This window comes from Scyliorhinus torazame, chromosome 20 (genome assembly GCF_047496885.1).
Source record: "Scyliorhinus torazame isolate Kashiwa2021f chromosome 20, sScyTor2.1, whole genome shotgun sequence".
Classification (NCBI taxonomy): Eukaryota; Metazoa; Chordata; class Chondrichthyes; order Carcharhiniformes; family Scyliorhinidae; genus Scyliorhinus; species Scyliorhinus torazame.
Genome location: NC_092726.1, coordinates 1,349,980 through 1,365,513, shown reverse-complemented (window position 1 = coordinate 1,365,513; position 15,534 = coordinate 1,349,980). Strand labels below are relative to the sequence as shown.

The 15,534-nt window shown below is 50.5% G+C and overlaps 1 long non-coding RNA gene across 1 annotated transcript in view; it reads right to left on the bottom strand.

Annotated features, from left to right (window-relative positions):
- The window catches only part of LOC140396721 (uncharacterized), a 103,233-nt gene extending 91,122 nt beyond the window's left edge, over positions 1-12,111 (bottom strand). Inside the window, exons 1-2 of the long non-coding RNA XR_011936601.1 lie at positions 11,698-12,111; positions 3,307-3,434 (exon numbers count right to left, since the gene is read on the bottom strand). This is a non-coding gene — a long non-coding RNA (uncharacterized lncRNA). The remainder of the gene's footprint in view (positions 1-3,306; positions 3,435-11,697) is intronic.
- Between the last annotated feature and the right edge of the window lie 3,423 nt (positions 12,112-15,534).

Here is a 15,534-nt window from a genome sequence, read left to right as displayed (position 1 = left end):
CGAGAGGATAAGCCAATACCGCCCACTGCTTCCGCACGGATCCAGCGCTGGGCTTTGTTGCTCGCTGCCTACGAGTATTCTCTGGAGCACAAACCAGGAACCCAGATAGCGAATGCCGATGCACTGAGCCGATTGCCTTTATCAACCGGCCCCATGTCGATCCCACGACTGGTGAGGTGGTTGCAACCATAAATTTTATGGACGCCTTGCCTGTCACGGCATCACAGATCCGTGAGTGAACCCAGACAGAGCCAGTCCTGTCAAAGGTTCGGCACATAGTCCTGTATGGTGGCCAGCATAGACAGCTCCCAGGCGAGTTGCGGGCATTTTCCTCCAAGCTGTCAGAATTCAGCGTGGAAGACGGTATCCTCTTGTGGGGGACGCGTGTGATTGTCCTGGAAAAAGGACAGGAGCTGATACTAAGGGACTTGCACAATGGGCATCCAGGTGTGACGAAAGTGAAAATGTTGGCCCGGAGTTATGTCTGGTGGCCAGGCCTCGACACCGACATTGAGAAGGTGGCCCAAAACTGCTCCATTTGCCAGGAGCATCAGAAGCTTCTGCCGGCCGCGCCCCTACATCATTGGGAATGGCCAGGGCGGCCTTGGGCGCGCTTGCACGCGGATTTCACCGGCCCTTTTCAAGGATCCATGGTCCTTCTATTCATCGATGCCCAGTCTAAATGGTTAGAGGTGCATAAGATGGTAGGCACGACGTCCTGCGCAACAATCGAGAAGATGCGTTTGTCTTTCAGTACGCATGGCCTCCCCGAGGTGCTAGTCACGGATAACAGCACTCCATTCACAAGTGAGGAGTTTGCGAGGTTCATGAAGATGTATGGCATACGCCATAGCCGCACCGCTCCATACCACCCGGCTTCCAATGGGTTGGCGGAGCGCGCAGTGCAGACATTCAAACGAGGCCGAAAGAAGCAGCCTTCCAGGTCAATGGACACGAGACTGGCTCGCTTTTTGTTTTGATATTTGACCCACTCCACATGCGGTGACTGGGGTAGCTCCCGAGGAACTCCTAATGGGCCGGAGACTTCCCACCCGCCTTAGCATTGTTTTACCGGACATTGGCGCAAAAGTACGCCGCACACAAGAACGGCAGGGACAGGGATTTTCTCGGCATCGGCCGATTCACCAGTTTGCACCCAGTGATCCAGTGTTCATTCGGAATTTTGCTGGTGGTGCCCAGTGGGTCCCTGGCATAATCTTTCGCCAAACGGGCCCTATCTCTTACCAGGTGCAAGCCCAGGGTTGCCTCCAGCGCAAGCATGTAGGCCACGTTCGGTCCAGAAGACTATCCCTTCCAAAGATTCCCCGCCCCCGGAGCTCATTTATACAGCCACAGAGACCAGACACAATGGAAAGTAGTCCTCACAATCATCCTCTGGTGCCGCACTCAAAGCCTGCGCAGGTCGTTGCACGCGTGGAGGTAGAGGCGCCGACATGACGGAGGCAGCGGACTCCAACTCCGAGATGGAGACACAGGACGCCTCAGAGGGGAGTCCTCAGGCCCACGGATGTACAACCAGTATGCCGTTCATCACGGAAGCGCCATTCTCCGTCTCGTTACACGCCGCCTGATCCAGCACCTGGTGCAAATGGTGTCCCACCTGCGGCAAAACGAGTCCGGCGCCCTCCTTCGCCAGGGTCTTTGGTGGATTCCTTGGACTTTGGGGGGGGGAAGGATATTATAACCTGCCTGCTTCCCACTGGCTGGGGTCTAACGGCAATCCCACAATCCTTTGGTAGTATGAGCTTCCCCAATGAGGGGGCGGAGAAATCATTAGCAGATTCCCTGCATAAATAAAGCTGGCCAGTTTGGAACCATCTAGAGAGGAGTGAGCAGCAAGGGAGTTCTGCTGCTGTTGTGTATATATATGTTATTGTAAACAAATGTTATTTCTATCTATCCTTCAACTCGTGCTGGATTCTTCGTGGCACTCACAAAACTAACATTACTAACAACAGTATTAAAATATCTTTAACATCACACAAGAAACCCGCTTACAATTACCCCTTAAACAATGCTAATCAATACAGTGACACAATAACCCTTAACTGCTATCTTTATTCCCACTCAAACAACAAAATAATCTCCAATCCCAATCCACTTTTAAATACAGTTAGCACTCAGGAATGCTTGCTGTACAGAGATCTTTTGAGACGGTTTGAAAAGATGGACCTGAACCCTGTCAGGACCATGCAGAATCTCTGGCTATATTTCTTCAGCAACCTCTCAGCTTGCCTTCCAGTCACAGACTAACTCTGAACCTCAACCCCCGAGTTCTCCCATTAACTCAGTCAACACTGAACTGAACACAATGGGCTGGATTCTCTGATCACCAACACTGTAATCGCGTTCAGCGATCGGCCGGAGAATGCACGCTTACGCTGAAATCGGAGACAGCGCGTTTTTTGCGATGCCCCGCCCGCTCAGAAAAGGAGTACTCAAGGAGTACGCCGCATGCCGTTTCGACGGCCTCAGGACGTCAGCTGAGGCCATCCCCTGATGGGCCGAGTCCCTGACGACATCGCTCGCGTGTGCTCACACCGTTCGGGGACCTTGCTTGGCGGCTGCGGACTATGTCCAGTGCCACCACAGTCGGGGGGGGGCAGAGCTGTTCTGCTGTCAGGGGGATTTCGGCGGGAGCTGGGGGGACTGGTGGGGGTTGTCCGGGGGTAGTCAGGCTGGTTACAGGGGGGGCAGCTTTAGGCAGGCTGGGACCGGGTGTGGCCGGCACCATGTTGCATGGCACGGCCACCGAACACCGCCGCCGTGTGCATGCGCGGCCATGGACCCGGCCATTCCCTGGCCGTATCCGCAGGTAAAGCCGTGGGCTTTATGCTACGCCGGCTGCTAGCCCCCCCACCAGATGGAGGATCGTTGCGGGGTCGGCGCTGACTTTCTGGTCGTAAGGCCAGACGGATCCTGTGGGCAAAGCCACAGGAACGGTGAATCCAGACCAATGCTCTAATTAACTACACTGCAGGGAACCCTCTTAATATAAACAAAAATCCATCAGCCCAAAACTTTTACAGTGCTTTAATTGCACCCCTGGCTCCCAAAAAGGCCAGCTGTCTTGCACACTAATCCAGGCTTTTAACCCTTACTGCACCATATAATACAATACAATATATCTGAAAATCATCACATCACCATGCCTGACCCCTCCCTCGCTCCAGGTAGTCCTTATTTTATTTGATATGAGTTGGTCACAGTGATTTTTGTCCATGTCTGTGGCTGAACATAACAAGGTTGCATCACTGCCATTCAGCTCAGTACCTGAGGACTCACCTGTCCATAAGAGCCCACCACTGGTTGCACTTCCGCAGGGAGCCAGGCAGATGTGAAGTGAAGGTTGGATCAAACCAGGAGAGGCCGATCATGATGCATGTGGATTCAGAAGTGAATTCCCGTTCCTCCTGCCTCAAAAGAAAGTGATTTAAGTAGAATTTGCATATTTTAAGTCAGAAGCCACACCAATTCTCAGTGAGACAGGCCAGAATCTGGCCCCTCTTAAAAATAACTCATTCAGCCTCCTAAACCTGATACATCAGCCCGTCAAGCCTACTCTGCCATTCAGTTAAGATAAATCATGGCTGATCACCTACCTCAATGCTACTTTCCCATACTACATATCCCATGGTGTCAGAGTATCAGCAGGCCATTTAGCCCCTCTTGAGTCTGTTACATAGGAATGGCAGGCCATTCAGCCCCTCTCCAGCTTGTTATACAGGAACAGGAGACCATTCAGCGCCTCAAGCCTGTTACAAGTGAACCCCTTGAAGCTGTTGCAGAGGAACAGGAGGAGGTCATTCATCCACTCAAACCTGATTCGCCATTCAACTGAATAATGGCTGACCAGTATATTAACTCCACCTACCCACTTTTGTTCCACAATTCTTAATACCCGACCCAACAGAAAAACGATCAATCTCAGTTTTCATATTTTTAATTGGCTTCTCCGAGTCTCAACGGTTTCTTTGGAAGAGAGAGTCTCAGATCTTCCCTATTCTTCGCGATGCCAAGTATTTCCTGGTATCACCCCCCAAACTGGTTCAGGTTTCTCACCCAGCAGAAGAATCAGTTCAAGTGCAAAGATAACCTGTCTTTCATAAATATATAAGTATATAATTCATCTGCTCAAAAGTCAGGCTGAAAATCAAATGACCAAAGAAAAGGAATTACTGCTATCCTATATCAGTTCTTCCCAACGTCACTATATGGCCGGGGGCAGGATGGAACAGAGGCAGAATCAGTTATACATCTATAATTTTGTCGGAAGCAAAACAGCAATGCATCATGGGCAGATGTCACTGAAGGTGACCCCTTTGCAACATAACGACGTGATACATAATCCTTAATAAAGTTGCTATCTTGTCTCTTCTGCCTGTCCCGGGCTGTGATTAATAGCAGCCTCACCAGCTCAGTTAGCTGTCCCTTCATTCCGCCGTGTCTAAATGGGAACAATAACCCAGGCTTATCAGGCACTGCTGCATTGCAGCCAGTACTGCACACGGCTGAGAGACCTTAGCAAGCTGGAGAATGTGGATCAGCGGTAACAGACTCAACAGTGCAATGAGGGCCTGCAGTAACTGGTTTTGGTGAATCCTTTTCGGACAGACTGCCCACCCCTACCAATCCTCACATCACTGTCGTACGCGGCAATGCTGAGCGATCTGGCATCTCCTCACGAGATAAAGTGCTCCATCCCAAACTATTAAACACAAGCTTTGACCCAAAGGAACTTTAAGGAACCGAAAGAAAGGTTTTTAAAATGTGCCGGTGAAAGAAATGCTGAAGAGCGTGTTTTCCCACCAGCGATGACTTGCATTTATATAGCACCTTTAACAATGCTAAAACATTCTAAGCTGTTTCATTTGACTGGCACCGGACAAAATGTGGCATCAGCATGTAAAGGGGTAACAGGTCGGGTCACCAAAAGCTAGTAAGAGGGGTAGGTTTTAAGGAACGTTTTAAAGGTGGACAGACAGAGACGGTTGTCAGGTTAAGGAAAGAATTCCAGAACTTAGGGCCTCAAAAACTGAAGACACACTCGGGAAATATCAGGGATGCAACACGCCAGTGTGGTATTATCATACATGAAGACAATGCAAGGGTTCATGAAATGTATACAGGCAGCCACTAGTGAGAGCTATTGACATAAGTATATAAGGAATGATGTTAAGCCTTGTGGGGCAGATGATAGAGAAGGTGGTAGCAGAAGGAGTGAGGAGTTAGCTAAAGACAGACTGAAGGAAGATAGTGAGAGACAGCAGGTAGTAGTTTAAACTGGTAGTAAGTTTAGATGTAGTTGAGAGTAATTTATGTGTTATTAATCAACTGTATGTTTATTTGGGATAAGTGTTGAATCCAGTTAGCAGTGTTAAATAAAGTAGTTTTGTTTGTTAACAAATCTTGTTCTTTGATCAACACTAGACATCAAAACCATCCGGGAAAAGTAAAGCAGAGAACAGCACAGCCAGAACTGGAGGGGATGCAGATATCTCAAAGGGTTGCAGGGCTGGAGGGCATAGTGGGGGGTGCGAGGCCATGGAGGAATCTGGGCACGAGGATAAATTTACAACTAAGATATTGCTGGAATTGGAGAGGCATTGTAGGCAGATGTTGCTTTGCTGATGTTGGTTGAGGATTATAAACTATTTGCCAGAAATCCACAGAGAACTCCACAATTGAACAGCTAGAGGTTAAGGCTGCCGGAATTCTGAAATGAAATCTTAAAATGCTGTTAATACGCCACATCTGTGAAGAAATAAATGAAGTTTCTTTTCAGATCTGTGGTCTCATCTGAACTCCTGGAATGAGGCCCTTTGAGTATCTTCCAACATTTTCTGGTCCAAAAATTTTAAAAACTGAGAACTACTACTTAGAAGACAGTAGACTTGTATTTCCTCCTTGTGTTGTGCCTAAACCACAGTGTCTTTAACCCATATACAATGGGCAAATGACCACAAGTTGTTTCAGACAAGGTTAAGCTTATTTCAATCACACACACGTGAACTACAAAGCTATTACACGCAAGACCTTAACTAAACTTTCAAGTGACTGGTAAGTACCAGGTAGATATGGCCTTTATCTGGAGTCCACAGTCTGGCGGTCTTGATAGTTTGTTGCTGGTCGGCCGTTGTCCTTGGTCCAGGTCCTTCCGTCAATGGCGTGGATGGTCTTCCTCTTCTTTGGCCGGTCAAGAGTCACCATTGTTGGTAGCTGTTGAGTTGATGTTGAGAGTGCCGTGGTCGAGAGAGCAAATGTGGGTTTGCACAGCATCTTTTATCACTGGGGATTTTCGCTCCCTTTTGGACAGTCCCAGGTGAAGTTCCAATCAATCGATTAGGTCCAATCAAGACTCGCTACCTTGATGGAGGGGCTTGTCCTTACCGGCCATGTCCGTTGGTATACGAGGCACGTAGGCTTTTCCAAATAAGGAAATAGACACCACCAAGCCTGCTACGCTATATCAATTTGTATTTTGAGCCCATTGTACCGAAAAGGCCTCTTGATGGTCTTTTTCCTGTGTTGTTTGTGAAGTCTGGGCTGCAGCCTTTTCTTTCTTCGAGGGCTGTCTGTCTGTCCCTGAACATAGAAGATAGAACATTACAGCACAGTACAGGCCCTTCGGCCCTCGATGTTGCGCCGACCTGTGAAACCACTCTAAAGCCCATCTACACTATTCCCTTATCATCCATATGTCTATCCAATGACCATTTGAATGCCCTTAATGTTAGCGAGTCCGCTACTGTTGCAGGCAGGGCATTCCACACCCTTACTACTCTCTGAGTAAAGAACCTACCTCTGACATCTGTCCTATGTAGGTATATACCGCAGGGCAAGAGTTATATCTGGGGGAAAGGCAATTATGATGCGATGAGGCAAGACTTAGGATACATCGGATGGAGAGGAAAACTGCAGGGGATGGGCACAATAGAAATGTGGCGCTTATAAGAACATAAGAACTAGGAGCAGGAGTAGGCCATCTGGCCCCTCGAGCCTGCTCCACCATTCAATGAGATCACGGCTGATCTTTTGTGGACTCAGCTCCACTTTCCGGCCCGAACACCATAACCCTTAATCCCTTTCTTCTTCAAAAAACTATCTATCTTTATCTTAAAATAAAGATGTTCAAGGAACAGCTACTGCGTGTCCTTGATAAGTGTGTACCTGTCAGGCAGGGAGGAAGTGGTCGAGTGAGGGAGCCGTGGTTTACTAAAGCAGTCGAAACACTTGTCAAGAGGAAGAAGGAGACTTATGTAAAGATGAGACATGAAGGTTCAGTTAGGGTGCTCGAGAGTTACACATTAGCTAGGAAGGACCTAAAGAGAGAGCTAAGAAGAGCCAGGAGGGGACATGGCAGGTCTTTGGCAGGTAGGATCAAGAATAACCCTAAAGCTTTCTATAGATATGTCAGGAATAAAAGAATGACTAGGGTAAGAGTAGGACCAGTCAAGGACAGTAGTGGGAAGTTGTGCTTGGAGTCCGAGGAGATAGGAGAGGTGCTAAATGAATATTTTTCGTCAGTATTCACACAGGAAAAAGACAATGTTGTCGAGGAGAATACTGAGATTCAGGCTACTAGACTAGAAAGGCTTGAGGTTCGTAAGGAGGAGGTGTTAACAATTCTGGAAAGTGTGAAAATAGATAAGTCACCTGGGCTGGATGGGATTTATCCTAGGATTCTCTGGGAAGCTCGGGAGGAGATTGCTGAGCCTTTGGCCTTGATCTTTAAGTCATCTTTGTCTACAGGAATAGTGTGAAGACTGGAGGATAGCAAATGTTGTCCTCTTGTTCAAGAAGGGGAGTAGAGACAACACCGGTAACTATAGACCAGTGAGCCTTACTTCTGTTGTGGGAAAAATCTTGGAAAGGTTTATCAGAGATAGGATGTATAATCATCTGGAAAGGAATAATTTGATTAGAGATAGTCAACACGGTTTTGTGAAGGGTAGGTCGTGCCTCACAAACCTTATAGAGTTCTTTGAGAAGGTGACCAAACAGGTGGATGAGGGTAAAGCAGTTGATGTGGTGTATATGGATTTCAGTAAAGCGTTTACCAGAATGTTGCCTGGTATGGAGGGAAGATCTTATGAGGAAAGGCTGAGGGACTTGAGGCTGTTTTCGTTAGAGAGAAGAAGGTTAAGAGGTGACTTAATTGAGGCATACAAGATGATCAGAGGATTGGATAGGGTGGACAGTGAGAGCCTTTTTCCTCGGATGGTGATGTCTAGCACGAGGGGACATACCTTTAAATTGAGGGGAGATAGATATAAGACAGATGTCAGAGGTAGGTCCTTTACTCAGAGAGTAGTAAGGGCGTGGAATGCCCTGCCTGCAACAGTAGTGGACTTGCCAACACTAAGGACATTCAAATGGTCATTGGATAGACATATGGACAATAAGGGAATAGTGTAGATGGGCTTTAGAGTGGTTTCACAGGTCGGTGCAACATCGAGGGCCGAAGGGCCTGTACTGCGCTGTAATGTTCTATGTTCTATATCTATCTCCCCTCAATTTAAAGCTATGTCCCCTCGTGCTAGACATCAACATCCGAGGAAAAAGGCTCCCTCTGTCCACCCTATCCAATCCTCTGATCATCTTGTATGCCTCAATTAAGTCACCTCTTAACCTTCTTCTCTCTAACGAAACAGCCTCAAGTCCCTCAGCCTTTCCTCATATGATCTTCCCTCCATACCAGGCAACATTCTGGTAAATCTCCTCTGCATCCTTTCCAATGCTTCCACATCCTTCCTATAATGCGGCGACCAGAATTGCACGCAATACTCCAAATGCGGCCGCACCACAGTTTTGTACAGCTGCAACATGACCTCATGGCTCCGAAACTCAATCCCTCTACCAATAAAAGCTAACACACCATACGCCTTCTTAACAACCCTCTCAACCTGAGTGGCAACTTTCAGGGATCTATGTACATGGACACCGAGATCTCTCTGCTCATCCACACTGCCAAGCATCTTACCATTAGCCCAGTACTCTGTCTTCCTGTTATTGCTTCCAAAATGAATCACCTCACACACACCAGGCCGTCCTATCGTTTCAGGCAATGGGACCCTGTGTGAGAACCTCTCTGGCTACATCGAGGGCATCTTGAAACCCATCGTACAAGGTACGCCAAGCTTCTGTTGCGACACGACGGACTTCCTACAGAAACTCAGCACCCATGGACCAGTTGTACCAGAACATTCCTCGTCACAATGAACGTCTCGGCACTCTACACCAGCATCCCCCATGACGACGGCATTGCTGCAACAGCCTCAGTACTCAACACCGACAACTGCCAATCTCCATACACAATCCTACAACTCATCCGCTTCATTCTGGATCACAACGTCTTCACCTTCGACAACAAGTTCTTCATACAGAAGCACGGAACAGCCATGGGGACCAAATTCGCACCTCAATATGCCAACATCTTCATGCACAAGTTTGAACAAGACCTCCTCACCGCACAGGACCTTCAACCGACGTTATACACCAGATACATCAATGACATTTTTTTCCTTTGGACCCACGGCGAAGAATCACTGAAACGACTACATGATGACATCAATAAGTTCCATCCCACCATCAGACTCACCATGGACTACTCTCCAAAATCAGTTGCATTCTTGGACACACTCATCTCCATCAAGGACGGTCACCTCAGCACTTCGCTTTACCGCAAGCCCACGGATAACCTCACGATACTCCACTTCTCCAGCTTCCACCCTAAACACATTAAAGAAGCCATCCCCTATGGACAAGCCCTCCGTATACACAGGATCTGCTCAGACGAGGAGGAGCGTAACAGACATCTACAGACACTGAAAGATGCACTCGTACGAACGGGATATGGCGCTCGAATCATCGATTGACAGTTCCAACGCGCCACAGCAAAAAAAAAACGCATCAACCTCCTCAGAAGACAAACACGGGACACAACCGACAGAGTACCCTTCGTCGTCCAGTACTTTCCCGGAGCAGAGAAACTACGACATCTTCTTCGCAGCCTTCAACGCATCATCGATGAAGATGAACATCTTGCCAAGGTCATCCCCACACCCCCACTACTTGCCTTCAAACAACCGCGCAACCTCAAACAAACCATTGTTTGCAGCAAACTACTCAGCCTTCAGAACAGTGAACACGACACCACACAGCCCTGCCATGGCAATCTCTGCAAGCCGTGCCAGATCATCGACATGGATACCACCATTACAGGTGAGAACACCAACCACCAGGTATGCGGTACATACACATGCGACTCGGCCAACGTTGTCTACCTCATATGCTGCAGGAAAGGATGTCCCGAAGCGTGGTACATTGGCGAGACCATGCAGATGCTGCGACAATGAATGAACGGACATCGCGCGACAATCACCAGGCAGGAATGTTCCCTTCCAGTCGGGGAACACTTCAGCAGTCAAGGGCATTCAGCCTCTGATCTCCGAGAAAGCGTTCTCCAAGGCGGCTTTCAGGACCCGCGACAACGCAGAATCGCCGAGCAGAAACTTATAGCCAAGTTCCGCACACATGAGTGTGGCCTCAACCGGGACCTGGGATTTATGTTGCATTTCATTCACCCCCCACCATCTGGCCTGGGCTTGCGAAATCCTACCAACTGTCCTGGCTTGAGACAATTCACACCTCTTTATCCTGGGGTTACCCCTCTCTCTGGATCTGTAAACACTTAATTACCTGCTAATGGTCGCATTCTAAGCATTGTGTTGCATCTTTGAATTTGTCTATATATATGTTTCTGGAACCTACCTCTTCATTCACCTGAGGAAGGAGCAGTGCTCCGAAAGCTAGTGTTTGAAACAAACCTGTTGGACTTTAACCTGGTGTTGTCAGACTTCTTACTGTGCTCACCTCAGTCCAACGCCGGCATCTCCACATTGTTGCCTTCAGAGCGAGAGGATTTGAGTACAGGAATAGGGATGTTTTACTGCAATTGTATAGGGCATTGGGGAGGCCACACCTGGAGTATTGTGGGCAGTTTTGGTGTCCTTATCTGAGGAAGGATGTTCTTGCTATGGAGGGAGTGCAGCGAAGGACCAGGCTGATTCCTGGGGTGGCGGGACTGTCATATGAGGAGAGCCTAAATCGGTTAGGATTATATTCATTGGAGTTTAGAAGAGTGAGAGGGGATCGCACGGAAACTTATAAACACCGATGAGACAGGGTAGATTCAGAAAGAATGTCCCCGATGGTGGGGGAGTCCAGAACTAGGGGTCATAGTTTGAGGATAAGGGGTAAATCATTTAGGACTGAGGTGAGGAGAAATTTCTTGACCCAGAGAGCGGTGAATCTGTGGAATTCGCTCCCGCAGAAAGTAGATGAGGCCAAAACATTGTGTAATTTCAGGAAGGAATTAGATATAGATCTTGACGTTGAAGGAATCAAGTGAAAGAGGGGAAGGCGGGACCAGGGTATTGAACTTGATGGTCAGCCATGATCATAATGAATGGCCGAGCAGGCTCGAAGGGCCGAATGGCCTCCTCCTGCTTCTATTTTCTCTCTATCTATGTTAGGGTACTCGGAGGAGTCAGCCTGGGTTATGGAAATGGAGGTGGGGTGAAGTGTGCAGCGGCGACTGTCCGAGGCGGAGTTGAGCAAGGCACCAGGAGAGTTGGGAGTTGGCCAAGTTGTGGATGTCCTCGGGAAGCTTACCCTGCCCGCTCCGGCGAGGGCGACGAAATTCTGGCAGCTTCGTTCTGGCCCGTCGACGGACAACGCCCACCAGCGGCTATATTTCCTCCGGGGACGTGGGAATTTCGGCTGGTCCACATTAACTCTGACCGACTTTGACAGGTGCACCATAGCCACCATCCGGCCGGCGGCCTCCCAGCCCAACGCCCCAAGAAACTTCCCTGAACGCCGCCCTGCCCGCTTCCATCACGCGAGGTCCAGGCATGACCTTGGCATGTTTGCGGCGTGTCCTGTGCGTTTTCTCCGTGTGTGGAAGGATGTGGACTGTGGGCAGAACAATTCCTTTCACTGCTGCTGGGTGGGGGCCACATTCATGTAAATGTTGGCGGCTCCCCCCCCCAGCCAGGCGCCCGGGAGCGGCGGGGAGGGGGAGGGGGTCCGCGCGGCGGGGGGTCCGTCACCAACCGCCGCCGGCGCCGCGCGCTCTTCCCGCCAAAACCCGGGCTCGAGCCCCCCCCCCCGCCCCGGGAGGGGGTCAAAGGCCACTCGCTGAGGCTCGGGCGGCGCCAAACCCGCTCCTTCCGCCACAGAGCCGGCACCGCGGCGGGAAATGGCGGCGGGTCAGAGGAGGGGGCTCACTGCCCCCCTCACCCCCCCCTTACCCCTCCCTCCCTCCCTCACCCCTCCCCCTCATCCCCCTCCCTCCCCCCTCCCTCCCCCCCTCACCCCTCCCCTCATCCCCCACCCCCTCCCTCCCCCCTCCCTCCCCCCCCTCACCCCTCCCCCTCCCTCACCCCCTCCCCCCTCCCCTCCCCCCCCCTCCCCTCTCCCCCCCTCCCCTCCCCTCCCTCTCCCCCCCCCCCTCCCCCCCCCTCCCCTCCCCTCCCCTCCCCCCCCCCTCCCCTCCTCCCCCCCTCCCCCCCCCTCCTCCCCCCCCCTCCCCTCCCCCCCCTCCCCTCCCCCCCCTCCCCCTCCCCCCCCTCCCCTCCTCCCCTCCCCCCCCTCCCCTCCCCCCCCCCTCCCCTCCCCCCCCCTCCCCTCCCTCCCTCCCCCTCCCCTCCCCCCCCCTCCCCTCCCCCCCCTCCCCTCCCCTCCTCCCCCCCCCTTCCCCCCCTCCCCCCTCCCCCCCTCCCCCCCCCCCCTCCCCCCCCCTCCCCCCTCCCCCCCCTCCCCCCCCCTCCCCCCCTCCCCCCCCCCTCCCCCCCTCCCCCCTCCCCCCCCCTCCCCCCCCCTCCCCCCCCCCCCCTCCCCCCCCCTCCCCCCCCCCCCCTCCCCCCCCCTCCCCCCCCCCCCCTCCCCCCCCTCCCCCCCCCCCCCCTGCCGTGTTGAGTTAAGCGAGGTGTCCTGAATTTGTGTGTGGATCCCGGAGGAGCAGCAGAGGGTAAGCAGAAAGCCGGCCCGTTTGGAGCGTTTGGTTAATGAGCCTGTGTATTTACCTGTGCCCACATCCTGGATGGATGTTTTGCCCGCTCAAACTATATTTGTGACCTTTTTGTGTCATAAGACTCCTTCATAAATCACACCGCCGGTCTAATTAAATGTTGCCTCCTCGTGACTTCTCCGTTTGCAATCTGAGGAAACTAATCCAATCAGCAAGAAACACAGAGCAGCAACGCAGCCATCAATTGGTGTATTTTGGTCATTATTTATCTCAGTTCAATCTGAGTATTGAGACACCAGGCAATCGATCCCTTTGTGCCAACTGTAGTTTTTACAGATTAGACATCATTTAGCGGAAAATCTTTCAACAAAATGGGGCGCTTCACATTTGTCAATGGCTCCTTGGGTCAACCTGAGATCGGCTGGTTTGAAAGTGATCTTTTTTCCATCAGGCCACAAGCTAAACTTGAAGAAAGACATTTCTACCGTGCCTTCCGGAGCCCCGACACGTCATACGCACTTTGAAGTGTGGTCACTTGTAATGTAGGAAACCCAACAGCAACCAATTTGTGCAAAGCACTGTTCCACCAACGTCCACTGATCATTTTAGTGATGTTGGTTGAGGGATAAATATTGGTCCGGCCACCACAGAGCACTCCCCGTTCTCCAAAATGGTGCCATACTACCATTGAAATCCATCTGACAGAGCTGAGTTCCATCTAAAAGATGGCGCCTTTAACGTTGCGGTACACACGTTTGGGATTGTCAGTTGTACTCTGTGCTTGGGTCTCTGGAGTGAGGATTGAAACCCGTCACCTCTGGCTTAGAGTTGGATGTGCTACTCACTGACCAAAGCCTGACACCTAAATACTTTAATTTGTACGGTCTCAATGATCAACAATGTTCCCTTTTAAATAACTGCCAGGGTTCATTCCACACGAACCAATCACTGACTGTTGTCATGATGTGGAGATGCCGGCGTTGGACTGGGGTGAGCACAGTAAGAAGTCTTACAACACCAGGTTAAAGTCCAACAGGTTCGGTGCTCCGAAAGCTCGGGATTTGAAACAAACCTGTTGGACTTTAACCTCGACTTGTGACTGTTGTCAGTTAGACCGGTGTTTTTCAAAGGTTTTCCAAACCTTTATGCCAGCGACTCATTTTTACCAACCGGCCATTATTCGGGACCCAAGGCGATTGACGTTCACAACCCACCGTTTTCCCTTACCTTTCATGTGACAGGTGAGCTTGCTTGGTCCTCACGATCTCACCTTCTTTGTTATTCAGTGTTACATTTCTGATAATGACTTCAGCCGATGATCTAAGATCTCACTGAATCTGTTGAATGAATAGAGAAGTTTGTCCTTGAACTCGCCATGTTTAGTCTTAAAATGTCTTTGAAGCTTTGAGGTTTTTAACTCTCTTGCCAGTGTTTTCCTACATATAACACACGTGACCATTGAATCCTAATTTGCAGTGGCACTAATAATGCATACCCCAAGTAATCGTCATGCTGCTTTGTTCCTGTTTTCAGCTTCTTGGATTGTTCACCAGAGGCCCTGGAGCTCACACCAGCACTGCTGGCAGTGCAATAGAAGAATCGCTCTCGCGCACCCAGAAATGTGACATCAATGTTCGGGGCCTGACCGCTCTGCCGCCGCTCCAGGCAGGAAGACTCCGTGGATTAAGAAAAATAAACTACCTCTGGATCAGTGCGCTGGCGTCAGTGACGTCCTGGTCCACTGGGCTCCGGGCCTGCGCATTGCTGAGAGGACTGCACGCACGGAATGGCTGGCATTCTGAAAGCGGGTCGCGGCTGGCATTCTTAAAGGCCGTTTGCGATGTTGGGCACTACTCCCTGTGATCGGGAATGCTGCAATGCATGGCCCCGTGACACTCCCGGCACCTGCCCGCGACCGTGCCATGGGTCACGACCCTGGGTTTGAAAATGACTGAGTTAGAACATTGTCCCTGACCAACCCACCGCCAATCAAACCAACCTCCTCCAAAGCTGGTTCCTATGATTCACTTGGCCCCGGCGAGTCTTGTTTCTCCTCTCCAAAATACAAAACCTAGAAACACAATGTCCTGACAAAACAGGTTGCTTCAGCTTGAGTCTTCTTGAATGCTTTAAGGCACATTCTGATTATGGGACTACAGGCCAAAGAAGACAAGTAAATAGGAACAAAGGAAATAAACAGGAATGACTCTTAAACCATTCACCCTACACCCCCTGTGCTCACTCATTGCACTGGCTTCTGGGTCTCAAATCCTCAAAATGAATTTGCACCCTTGTTTTCAGATGACGCCATGGCCTTGCCCCTCCTGATGGCTGTAATATCTAGCCCCATAAAGCCCTGAGATCTCTGCCCTCCTCCTGTTCTGATCTCATGTCCATTCCACATTTTAATCATTCCACATTTTAATCATTCTGTGCCTTCAGTGTCCGGACCCTAAGCATTGGAATTCCCTCCCTAT